Below are 13258 nucleotides of genomic sequence, written 5' to 3' on the forward strand. Positions count from 1 at the left end.
CTGTCTCATGTAACTACAAGTCCCAGAGAGCTCCGGGAGGAAGGCCCCTTGACTCGGGCAACTACGACTCCCAGAGAGCCCCACGGCTGCGCAGTCAGCGCGACCGGAAGGAACGCGGCCTGTCTCATGTAACTACAAGTCCCAGACTGCACTACGTTTGGGCCGAGGCGAATCCAGGCCAAGACCGCCGTTCATCACAACTACGGCTTCCAGAGCGCTCAGCGGCCGCGCTGACGGCACCACCCGAACGAAGGCCACTGGTGTAAGGCGACTAAAACTCCTCGAGAGCCCCGTGACCGTGCCATCAGCGCGTCTGAGTCAAAAACCCCGGCCTCGGGCGACTACAACTCCCACAGCGCCCCGCGGCTGCGCACTCAGTGCCACCGGAAGGCAGGCAGCCGGTCTCAAGTAACTACAACTCCCGGAGAGCTCCGGGACGAAGGCCCGTGGACACAGGGAACTATGACTCCCGGAGCGGCCTGCGGCTGTGCTAGCAGCGCCACCGGAAGGAAGGCAGCCGGTATAAAGCAACTACAACTCCCAGAGTGCATCGCAACAAAGGCCCCGGGACTCAGGCAACTACAACTCCCAGAGAGCTCCGGGACTGCGTCCCCTGTGCTTAGGCTACCAAGACTCCCAGAGTACCCTGCAGCTGCGCTTGAAGCGCCACCGGAAGCAAGTCAGCCGGTATAAGGGAACTACAAGTCCCAGAGTGCATGCGAACGAAGACCCCGGGACACAGGCAAGTACGACTCCCAGATCCTTCTGTGTCACGCTATCAGCGCACCAGGACGATGCCTCCAGTCCAAGGCAACTAGAGCTTCTAGAACTCCCCGCGACCTTGCCGTCAGTGCCTCTGAGACAGAAACCCTGACCTGCACCTACTGTAACTCCGACAGCGTCTAACGACCTCCCCCTGACACCTCCGGGACCAAGGCTGCGGATCTCAGCAACTACAACTCCCAGAGCGCACTATGTTGAGAAAGAGGCTCTTCCTGTCCCCCAGGCAGCTACACCTCTCGGAGCTCCCCGCGGCCGCCCCGTGGCGCCTCCGGGACCAAGGCTGCTGGTTTCAGACAATTCCCAGAAGTCACTGCGTCCTCAGAGCTTTCTTTAAGTGTCTCATCTGGGAGAACTACCGTTCCCAGAATCCCTCGCAGCCTCCCCGTGCGACCCACCCTCTTCTGGCCGCGGAGACTACCGGGCTCCCGTAGTGCGCGAGGACGCCTGCCCTGGAAGAGCTTAGGGTCCAGGAGGGTGGGAGGGATGGGGGCTGCTATATATAAAAATATGAGGATTAGGGAAGAGCAGCTAACTGAATCTGGGAGCAGTACTCAGTTGGATACGGTTCATGAAAAAGTCTCATCGCTCACACCAAAATGCTTGCCCAGGTCTCTTGGCTAATCGCTTTATTTAAACAACGTGATGAACATCAGAATAGAAACAAGTTTAGGAAAGAAAAAATGAATTTATTTTGGAAGATGAGACGTTTGTGTGCTTTCTTAACTACTAATCTTACCCAAACTGTCATCCTGAATATTAGCGTGACTTCACCACATCCTTTTCCCCAAGTCTTTACACAGAAGTCAGCCTGATGTTTATAAAAGCAATTCTAATCGTCGTGTCATTCCCCTGCACAACATTATTTGATCCTTTTTGATCGCTCTTAGGTAAAAGCTAAAATCCTTAACATGGTCTACAGGATTTGGCAGGATCTCACCCCTCTCTCTTCAGGCTTTTCTTAAATTACTTTCCTCCTCTCTGACTGTGCTAACATGGTTTCCACAAATGCCACGTACTTCAGGATCTTTGAGCATTTCAATTTGCATGGTCTGAAAAGCTGCCTATCCCTTCACCCATGATTTCATTAGATCATTTCAATCCATCCTTTCTATTTCAGCTTAAGCAACTTTTTCAAGGAAGTGTTCTCATGCCCCAAATAAGTAAGGTCTCACTGAATCCTATACTTGTTCTTTTTAGCATTTATATAATTTGTAATTGTATTTCTAATTATGTGTATTTGTGTTTCTAGAGACTTTCCAGTTTGCCGTTTATACTCTACTTTGCCCTACACGCCTATCGTAACTAGCACATTGCTTGGCCTAGAGTGAGTACTCAATGAATATTTAGTGAATGGATGAATGAAGAATTGTTTGTCTCCTAGAGCTATCATATATTACCACAAACTGGGTGGCTTATAAAACTGAAATTTATTCTCGCAGTTCTGGAGGCCAGACATCTGAAATCAGGTGTTAGCAGGGCCGTGCTCCCTCCAAAGACTCGAAGGAGAATACTTGCCTCTTCCAGCTTCCGGTGTCTCCAGGAATTCCTTAGTTTGTTGCTACATTCTCCAGTCACATCCTCCTCAGTGGCTCTTCTCTGTGTGTCTCTTACAAGGATACACCATTGGATTTAGGGGCCACCCAGATAATCCATTTTAAAGATCTTAAGATCTTTAACTTAATTTATCTGCAAAGGCCCCTTTTCCAAATAAGGTTACATTCACAGGTTCTCAAGCTGGAATGAAGATATATCTTTTTGGTGGCCACCATTCAATGAAGAGACCTAGGTGATAGCCTTTTCTGCAGAAATAGAACACTCCAAGTTTGGCCTCCTGAGGAAAGAATAATGGTCATCTTGGAAGTTGAGAATCTTTCTGGATCTTAATGGCTCCTTTTCTTTTATTTGCTCCAACCACTCCCTCCTAGTCTCTACCTTCCCCCAGGCCATAGCCACAAATATCTCTCTGAAAACCTGCTATGGAGGTGAAGAAGCACTGTTGCATGGGAGTTCAGGGTCCCTCAGGCCCTGCTGCCAATTTAAAGCAGGAAAACCTAGTACACGGTTCCTATAATAAATATATCAAATAATGTAAAGCTGAAGTTCTATCACTAGGACTGCTGAGAGCCTATGTTGGAAATGTCCTGATTTGACAAGCAGATTAGTGATGAGGCAGTTTTCTGACCATGGCAGAGGAAGCAGCTCCCTCGGTTTTCCGGTTCTGTGGTGTGGTCTGGGGGGTTGTTCCTGAAAATTCAGCCTACAGTCTATTTCTTCCTCCATATATTACATTCTAGCTAGCAGGGAAGAATTTTGTTGTCTACACGCAACAGCCCTATTACAATAATTGGTACCAGAAGTAGTTCCAGGCAGTGGGCCCTCAAGGAAATGGGAATCATGGATTAGCTCTTCGATGAGTTAGCTTTTGAAAGGCATGAAGATCTAGTTATTGTTAGAAAATAATTCATGGCATACAATATACAGCTTTTGGTAGATCAAAAGCCATCTGTGAAGACCATCACTGAGGAAATGAGGAATAAAAAGATTGTGATGTGGGCTGGCTGTTTATAAGTGTACTGGAGAGCCCAAAGAAAGAAAATTACAGGTTCAGGTATTAAATTACTAGCCCTCGGAAAAATCAGAGAAATGGTTTCTAAAACCACCCAAAAGTATTTCATCTCATGTAGTCACAGTACTAATAGAAGCAAAAAATCTTATCCTAAAAGTGGCTGAATTACAACATTGGTTGAATGCACAGCCTTGCTAGTTCTCTTACGTAAATGTTAAGATACCAACTGGAAGAATGGGGGGAGTTTTAATAACTCAAAATATCCCAAGCTTTAAAATCCCACTGAGCCTCCAGTGAGAGCAGAAGCAGTGTCTCCCTTATTCCTCTTATCTGATTAAGTTAATTCTGCCTAGCTGAAGACCCTATGTCATAATCCAAGTAGGTTACCCTGAAAGAGATTACAATTTTTCTCATGTCTCCACCTCAACACCAATAACTACAATCATATCCCAGCATGCCTTGGGGAGACAAGAGTCAGACTCATAAGAGTATTTGCTAATTTACAATGAAAATTTGAAAAATATACACGGGGATAAAATCTCAGGATACTGGGGGAGACTGAAAATCTGTATCAGGCAGGAATTTTTTTTTTTTTTAGTATGGGATGTATTTTTAAGAACTTCTAGGTTCAGTGTGTAAATACAGGCAGCTGGGAGTGTTTATAACTTCTTCCTCAGTTGGTTACCTGAAAGACAGCAGAAGCCAGTACTAGGTTAAGTTGAGATATCAGGAAATTCCTTGGCATAATATAGTGATTTAAGGAAATATGATTGTTAGTAGAGATTTATCATGAATAATCCACTCACCATTCCTTGATTTTGACCCCCATGGGGAGCCAAAGGAAAATTTTTTTAAAATCAGGGCATTTAGAAATTGATTAGTGAGAGGAATGCCAGCATCCTTTAACAATGTGGTTGTAGCAGGCTGTTGCAGGCCAAGAGCGAATATGGAAGATACTGCCACTGACATGAGACCCTTTGTATTAGTTAGGGTTCTCTAGGGAAACAGAATCAACAAGAGATATCTAAATATAAGATTTTATAAAAGTGTCTTATGCAACTGTAGGGAAACATGAGTCCAAATTCCATAGGGCAGGCAGTGAACTGGCAACTCTGATGAAGGTGTCTGACGAACTCCTCAGGAAATGCTATGCTGGTCAGCCAAAGAAGTAGTGAAGATCCTCTATCTGTCTCACTTAAAAGTCTTCAACTGATTGGATTAAATCCAGCTGATTGACTTCTCTCATTGTGGAAGACAGGCCCTTCGTTGATGTAATCAGTCACAGCTGCAGCCAACTGACTAATGATTTAATAAGCCAGCTCTCTGGTTTATTAACCAGCCACAAATGTCCTTGCAGTAACAGGTCAGTGTTTGCTTGACCAGATAACTGGGCACCATCACCCGGCCAAGTTGACACATGAACCTAACCATGATACCACTAATATCAAAGAAGATGATAGGATTCTGGGATGGAACAGACCTAGTAGCAGAACCTAATTGCCAGAGGCAGGGTGAGGATGGTTACTGCAACAGGCTCAAGGCCGCAATGGTAATCAGAATTGGTCCTGCGGAAACCTTTGGAAAAGGCTAACTGGTCAAGGGATCTTAAGGACCAAAATAGATGTTCAGGTTACATAGGTCTTGCCTTATCTTATAATGGAAAATATAGGAGAAGCTGGATATCCTTGAGATGGACCTTGTAATTGTATCACAAGTACAAACTATAAAACTTAGGAACAATCAACAGGCCATTTTACCAATCTATCAAGCTGACTTTCTTGGTGATCAAAACAATGTTAAGACTAGTGGACTTATGCATGGTTAGGATGCCATCATTACACCTTCCTTTCTTAAAGTGGGTCATTTGGTCTGAAGCCAGCTGATAGACAAAGATGAGTCACACTGTTGATCTGTTTGCCTTCTCTGACTCTCTAGGCATTAACATGAGACAAAAAAATCCACGTTTCATGCCCACTATGAAAAGTTCATCCACATACCTTTTCCTCAGATTTCCTTATCCCTTATGTTCTAGTCTTGCTCCTCTCAGCACCCGGAAACCAATCAAGTCAGTCACCACTGCCAAGGAGTTAATGCATATCCACATTTACATCCATATTTCCCTGTCTCTGAGGCAAAATATCAAACGCATTGTTCACACTTTCGGCCACTGCCTCTTAGGGTCCTCCCACACGTGAGGCTGAAATGCGTCAGTGGTCCTTTGCAGATCATGCTGATGCATCTGTGAACCAGAATTGGAATTTCCTCCTCTGTCAGAGAAGTCCCCCACGAGGCCTAAGTATCAGTTGAGGTAGGTGGCACAGGAGTCTGGACAACCCTGTTTATGTATTTTACTTAGGCTTTATAAACCTTCCAGGTCCTGATGCCAAAACAAAGCATTCCCATCTGCAGTGGGAATAATACACCTCATGATGGTGAGCACATGGTCACATAGGAGCAGAGTGCTCAGTCTCGATTAGGCTCCAGCAGTATCCTAGAATCTGTTTCTCAAATGGAAAATAGTTCTCTGACACAGAAGGCATGGCCTTGCTCCACAATCCTATTAGTTCCCTCTTGTGACTCTCCTTTGGAGAGTGAAATAGACTCCATAACAGCATCCCTGTTTGCCTTGGATATCTCCAGAATGGTCAGATTTGCTGCATCATGTGACCTAGCTCATCAAGAGCTTACACCAGTCCAGGGCCTGCTGCAGGTCCCTCTCTCGCTCCAAGCCCCACTCAGAGTTAGAACCCTTCCAAGTTAACCAACAAACCTGTCGGAACAGAATATCTCAGTGAGCTACATGCAGCCTTCAGAATCCAAAGTGGTCGACCAAGCATTGAACCTCTTTGTGTTATGGGGTGCCAACGCGATATCTTTTGCTTCACCTGAGATGGGATGTCCTAGCATTCTTCCAATCACTGAACCTCTAAAAACCTCATTGATGTGGCAGGTCCTGACTCCTTCTGGGGTTTCCCTCCCACTTTCTGGCATATACGTATATTATAAGGGAATGGGTACTAGCTACTTCCTCTCACAATTCCCGAGTAGTTGACTCCATCAGTATAGGGGGCCGATGTGACCTTTGACCAAGATCCCTGTGTATTATATTATGACAGCGAGTGAGAGTGAACTGACCCTCATCCAACATAGTGAATATGTACTGATGTCCTTGCGATGTGAAGGCATCTGCCTTTGATCCTCTTTGCTGATGGGGATTGAGAGGAAACAACCGCATACCAAGGGCCAGAGCTGTGTGGACGGCTCAGTAAAGACACCACATAAAACTTTGCAGCAGCACCTGGGGCTGTCAGTTGGATATGTTTACAGTAGTTCACAATTATCCACCACAATCCATCTGTTTCTTTGCAGGGGCCTGATGGGTAAATTACATGGGGATGTGACAAGGACCATGACCTCTTAATTCTTCAGGTATTTGATAGTGGTACTAAGCTCTGTCATTCTTCCCAGAATTCAGTATTTCTCCTAATTTACCAACCTTGACTGGGGAGGCAGCTGAAGGCTCCCAGTTTTCCTTTCCTGTCATGATGGCTCTTACTCAATGAGTCAGGCAACCAAAGTGAGGGCTCTCCTAGCTGTTCAGTATATATATCCCAGTTCAACATTCTAGGAATAGAAAAGTAAACACTGAGTGGGCCCCCAGACACAGTAGACACACTGGGAGAAGGACATAGGCCAACACTTAATTTATCACCGAAACTCAGCAAGTCCACATTTCTAGATGACAGCATTTCAGATACCCTGATATCAACGTTACCTTGAACTCCATGAGGTCTTTTACCATGTCCCATAGATCTCTTACATTACTTTCTGTATTTTCTATTCTTTGCTTTTCTGTACTTCTATCTGAATATTTCTTCTGACCTATCATGCATTCACTCAGTCCCTCTTCAGTTCTCATTCTGTGAATCCCATTTAATGACATAATTATAATTCATGTATTTTTCAGTTTAAGAATATACATCCAATTCTCTTTTATAGTTTCTCAATGTTATTTAATTTCTTGGACATATTATTCACAGACATTTTAGATCTGTCTCAAATAATGTGGAATTTGTTTTTCTTATTGGTATTTTAATATACTCCTTTGCCTTTCATTTTTATTCAGTCCTCCTTCTGTATGTCTGGTAATTTTAAAAATTTTAACTTTTCCTTTTGAAATAAATTCAGACTTAACAAAAAGTAGCAAAAATAGTACAAAGAAATATTGTGTACCATTTACCTAGCTTTCCCAACTCTTACATAACTACAAAATTAGGGAAGTGACATTGATACAATATATTATTTAATACAGACCTTATTCAATTTTTTCCAGTTGTCCCACTAACAGAAATTGTATCTCCCTCCTTCCCTCCCCGCCCTTGTCTGTTTCAGGATTCATTCCAAGATCACATATTGCATTTGGCTGTCAGGTCCGCTTAGTCTCCTTTAATCTGGGGGCCTCACACTTTTTCTATCATGAGCCTGATACTTCTGAAAACTACTGGTCAGTTATTTTGTAGAATATGCCTTAATTTTTGTCTGATGTTTCCTTGTCATTAAATTCAGGTTATTTAAAAATTTGAAAGCATCTCTTATAAAAAAGCTCCAACCAGGAAGGGCACAATAGAAAATCTCAGCAAAGAAACAGAAGTTAAAAAAACCAAATGGAAAAATACCAAAACCAAAATTTAACAACAAGCTCACTTGATGGGCTCCATAACAGAACAGAGATGACAGGAGAAAGATTCCTTAAACTTGATCTAAGAACAACAGAAATTGTTCAATATGAACAACAGAGAGAGAAAAAGGATAAAGAAAAAAAAAGGAGTGATTGAGGGACTTGTGGAACAGCAGGAAAGGTCTAACCGTTATGTTTTGGAGTCCCAGACGAAGAGAGGGGAGAAAGTGCAGGACATAAATTTGGTGAAAAACATTAACTTTCAGGTCTAACAACCTCAACAAGGCCCAAATAGGATAAACTTGAAAACTGTTTTTTTCAGGTGTTTCCATAGTTCTCAGCAATAGGGTTGGCCAAAGCAGGCTCTTCTGCCATTGTTGGTAATGGAAATACCTCTCCATGTACTTGGATATTTAAAAAATATACTTTTAAAACACTCATCAATCAACGAAAGTATTCATAATTCAATAAAAAGATATTTAGAATAGAATAATCTGGAAACACCACATAGCAAACTCATGAGATGCAGTGAAAGTAATGATTTGATGTAGAGGTATACCTTTATGAGCTTATATTACAAAAAAATGAATGGCTGACAATTAACAAACTAGGTTTCCAGCTTTATAAAAAGCTAGTAAAAGAATGTCAGAATAAACCCAAAGAAGCAGAAAGGATAATACAAATATCTGAAATAAAAAAAGATACAGATCAGCAAAACCAAAATCTTGTTTTTGTAAAAGCTGATAAATAGACAAACTCCTGACAAAATGGAGCAAGAAAAAAGAGGTCACAAATAAATATTGCTAATGAAAAAATGCAACATAACCACAGATACAGAAAATATTCCAAAATTAAAAGAAAAGTCATCTACAATTTGATGTTGATAATCATAAATTCTTAGAAAAACAGCCTACCAAATTTCTTAAAGAAGATATACAGCATTGTGCAAAACTGTGAATAGTATGCTATTGTGCTAGATTGCAAAACCTTTACAGAATTTATCTCCCACCTACCAGATTGCATGTGGTGTGTCAGGACCTCAAACTTGTTAGCCACCTTTTGCTCACCCTGCCTGCTGGGCATTCTCTCACTGTTGTAATGGATCACTGTGATGTTGTCGGGATGTCCAGGCAGGCTAGATCTCTTCAGACTATATTTTGACAGCCCTGAGGTAAAACTGAGTGTATAATGTTGTCTGATCCATGTGAATGCAAACATTTTCTGACCCTCCTTCTTGACTGGGATAAAAAGAATGCATTTGCCAAATCAAAGGCTATGTAGCCAGTACCCAAAGCCATAAAAATCTCCTTTAGAAACCATACCATGTTTGAAGTTGGAGCTACTTCTTGGTTGAGCTTGCATCTAATCTATGTTCTCTAGGATTTGTCTGGTTTCTGCAGAGTCTACACTACTGGATTAAGCAGAAATATGACAGGAACACTACAAGTGTCTGCCATACTCCTGCCTCCCCCCACCCACCAATGCTGCATGTGAGAATGTTTCTGATTTGTTATTGTTCTAGTTTGCTAATGCTGCCAGAATGCAAAACACCAGAGATGGATTGGCTTTTATAAAAGGGGGTTTATTTGGTTACACAGTTACAGTCTTAAGGCCATAAAGTGTCCAAGGTAACACATCAGCAATCATATACCTTCACTGGAGGATGGTCAGTGGTGTCTGGAAAACCTCTGGTAGCTGGGAAGGCATGTGGCTGGCGTCTGCTCCAAAGTTCTGGTTTCAAAATGGCTTTCTCCCAGGACGTTCCTCTCTAGGCTGCAGTTCCTCAAAAATGTCATTCTTAGTTGCACTTGGGGTATTTGCCCTCTCTTAGCTTCTCCAGAGCAAGAGTCTGCTTTCAACAGCCATCTTCAAACTGTCTCTCATCTGCAGCTCCTGTGCTTTCTTCAAAGTGTCCCTCTTGGTTGTCGCTCCTCTTCAAAATGTCACTCACAGCTGCATTGAGTTCCCCCTGTCTGTCCGCTCATTTATATGGCTCCAGTGACTCAACTTAGACCCACCCCAAATGGGCAGAGCAACACCTCCATGGAAATTATCCAGAGTCATCACTCACAGCTGGGTGGGATGCATTCCAAAGAGACACTCAAAGAATTACAATCTAATCAATACTGATAGGTCTGTCCACAGAAGATTGCATCAAAGATAATGGCATTTGGGGGGACTGAATACACTCAAACTGGCACAGTTATCTTAGGGGGGAACAGTTTCACAGGTTTCCACCTGGCCTTTCCTACTATGGAAGATCTTACCTAAAGACCAAGGGTCCAATTTCCAAGGATGTCAATCCCAATTATACATTCAGGAACCAGGGAAATGACTAGGTGGGTCAATGGAACCAGTGTACCTAAAGTGATCAGCACTTGGCCCAAGACTCCATTTATTACCTGGCCTCCATATGTTCTCACTCTAATGTGGGCCATGATGATGCTTTGAATATCTCGGTATCAATATCAACTCAGATTTGTGTCCAGTAGTCTTTCTGGAGAATCCCTTTTACCCAGTGTACAGTCATCTGAGTAAATAGCTGTCAGTCCTTTTGGAGAGTGGGAACCATCATTACACTATATAATTGCCATGGTGTAGGATCCTTCCTGTAGCAATCTCTTCAGTCAATATGTTTCTGGTCTGAGTATTAGCTCAAATTAAAGGATCATGTCATTTTATTGAGGCACTTGCCCTCAGCCTCCTGCTCACCCATCTTTTTTTCTGTTGATTATATATATTAAGGAGTACCCTCAGTGTCCATCCATCTAGTTTTTCCCTAGGAAGGTTGTGTTCTTTTAACCATCTCCACAACTCTTATGCATCAAGTTATCTTGGCTGCTTGAACTTATCATTTATTACGCTAACTGCAGATTCTGGCTCCTGCCAGTTAAGTCCTGACACCTGACCTCTATTGCTTCATTGTGGCAGCCACACATGTATGCTGTTCCATATTCCGTTCAAGAAAATTCTTGCCATTCATCTGGAGGAGTGAGGTGCCTTCAGGATCTACCAGAGCATTTGAGATGACACCATGCTCCTTTTAGACAGCACATGGCTAGTGACAGAATATGGTGAGGATATGGTGGTCTGGCCATTTCTCCCAATATGAGACAGCTCTAAGGGCAATATTTGTGCTAAGGCTTTCCTTTGAGTTGGCCAGGACTTTCTCAGAGCTGCACTTTCTCTGAGTTCTCCCTTCTCTCTCTCCTTTCACTGTGTTAGACTAACATTTTGACTTGAAGACTACTACTGGCTACTCCTGCTCCCTCTCCCCTTTACTTTTCATAGGCATTACCTCCAATAAGTTTTTCTCACTTCTGTATTAGGGTTCTCTAGGGAAACATAACCAACAGGAGATATCAGTAAATATGAGATTTTATAAAAGTGTCTCATGCAACTGTGGAGATGCACAAGTCCAAATTCCATAGGTCAAGCTGTAAGCTGGAAACTCCAATGAAGCTTTTCTATAAACTCCCCAGGAGAGGCTGGCTGGCTGAAGTAGAGATGAAAATTCTCTCTTCTAACTGCTAAAGTCATCACTTCTCCTTTAAAAACCTTCAACTGATTGGATTAAACATCTCTCATTGCAGAAGACACTCCCCTTAGTTGACTGCAGATGTAATCAGCCATAGATACAATCAACTTACTGATGATTTAAGTCCTCAAAATGTCCTTGCAGTAACAGGCCAGTGCTTGCTTCACCAGACAACTGGGCACCACTTCCTGGCCAAGCTGACACATGCACCCAACCATCATAACTTCTAACTCCATCTTTATGTCTTCTTTCCCAGGGAACCTGAACTGACACAGTTGGTACCAAAAATGGGCCAATGAAGAAGGCATTAATATGGGGTTTGGGGGCTGGATCACTCATCACCCACCTGGCAAGAACCCAATCCCAGATAGTCCCTGGCAAAGGTGGCAGCCCAGCTGCTGAAACTTTCACTCATAGTGACTTGGAAAAATGTCTTAATGGAGGAAACCTCCCGGGTTGGTGTAATGACTCAGGCATTTAAAAGGTATGGGAGGAGGAGGGAAAAATACATAGGACAATGGAATTGGTCGGTTATTGCTGTATTGCATATAATGGACCATTTTAATTAAGTAGGTGGTCTTTATTGAGTAAATTATGCCCTAGGCACTTTAATAAGAATTTTACATGTCAGAAAAAATATATATATATTTAAAAACAAATACATATATTTTAAAGAATATTAAAATTGCATGTTATTCCACTGTAAAAACTATGTGGCAGTTTCATAGGAACTGAGTCCACATAATTTCCTCTGGGGAAGGGCTTGATAAAATCATGTAGTGTTCTGCAGCAGGGGAAATTATGGAGTTCCATCCACAATGAGCAGTAAGAGGAGTGCGCTAGACCAGGCAGCAGAGAAGAGGCATCTGCACTCAGGGATCTCACGTTCTCATTAGAGACCCAAGTACAAGAACATAAGAGAAAAATTAGTTCTCAGTACTCATGCTAAAGACCACTTGGCACAACTGATGACATCCTCCTCTTCAAGACATTTACTTTATTTGACTTGGGGAGCACTGCACACCCGCACATTGAAGGTGGAGAGGGGACGCCGAGGAGCAGTGGGGTGCTGCCCTCGAGGTCAGCTGCCGGGCAGCAGTGGAGGGCAAAGCCTGATGGGGGAAGACGGTGTGACAACTAGACGCCAGTTTCTCTCCCTGGCACCCTCCATGCACTAGTTACGTGACCTCAGGCACCTTCCTCCTCCTCCTTAGGTCTCAGCTTCCCCATTTTCCCAGTGATGGATCGCATCAGGTGACCTCAAAAAGCTTTTCAAATTCACACTCTACTGCAGGGTTTGACATATTTTTTCTCTGTAAAGGGCCAGACAGTAAATATCTCAGGTTTTGCAGGCCTTTGACACAACTAGTTACTTCTGCCCTTGTAGCATGACAGCAGCCATAAACACCACACAAATGAGCAAGTGTAGCTATGTTCCAGTGAAATGTCTTTTATGGACATTAAATTTGAACTTCATAGACTTTCCACATATTGTAAAATATTATTCTTTTGATTTTTTCAACATTTCAAAAATGTAAAAAAAAAATGTTCTTAGCTCGTAGGCCATGGAAAAACAGGTGGTTGACCAGATTTCCATTGGTCATGGTTTGCCAATCCCTGTCCTACAAGATTGAGAGAAACTGACAGTGGTGGGAACACCAGTTTTATTAATCATAACAGCACGTCCTGAGTG

This window comes from Choloepus didactylus, chromosome 23 (assembly GCF_015220235.1).
Source record: "Choloepus didactylus isolate mChoDid1 chromosome 23, mChoDid1.pri, whole genome shotgun sequence".
Classification (NCBI taxonomy): Eukaryota; Metazoa; Chordata; class Mammalia; order Pilosa; family Megalonychidae; genus Choloepus; species Choloepus didactylus.